Source organism: Lissotriton vulgaris, unplaced genomic scaffold, assembly GCF_964263255.1.
Source record: "Lissotriton vulgaris unplaced genomic scaffold, aLisVul1.2 SCAFFOLD_1682, whole genome shotgun sequence".
Classification (NCBI taxonomy): domain Eukaryota; kingdom Metazoa; phylum Chordata; class Amphibia; order Caudata; family Salamandridae; genus Lissotriton; species Lissotriton vulgaris.
In genome coordinates this window covers 457551-458141 of record NW_028241670.1, presented here as the reverse complement: position 1 = coordinate 458141, position 591 = coordinate 457551, and positions in this window count along the sequence as shown.

Here is a 591-nt window from a genome sequence, read left to right as displayed (position 1 = left end):
GACAAGTCTAATAATATTAGGACTGCTGCGCCTCCTTGATCCATGATCACTCTGATCTCCTCTGCCGCCTTTATTAGGGCAGTTTCAGTTCCATGACCCTTCCTGAATCCGAATTGGGTCTCATCTAGAAGATTATTCTGGTCGATATAATTGGCCAGCTGATGATTCATAATTTTTTCAAAAATATTTGACGGAAAAGGAAGGGATGCGATTGGTCGGTAACTTTTGGATTCTGAAGGGTCCAGACTTGTTTTTTTTAATAAAGGTTTAATGATTGCTTTCTTCCAAACCGAGGGGTAGGAACCTGACCTAAACATAGCATTGTAAATGTTTGTCAGGATGGGAGCTATCAAATCAGTCATTGGTTTTATTATCATAGGTGGGCATGGATCCAGTGGTGAACCTGACTTGATAGTAGCCATAATTTCCTTTATCTGAGAACTTGACCTCCACTTCTTTACTTTTAGGGCTAGATCTGCTCCAATTGGGTTTTAATGTACACTCTGAGACATGAGAAATACAACAGTCACTTTATAAAAACATTTGTATTTATTTTTCAATTAAATTTATTTCATTGCTGATATCAAAAAA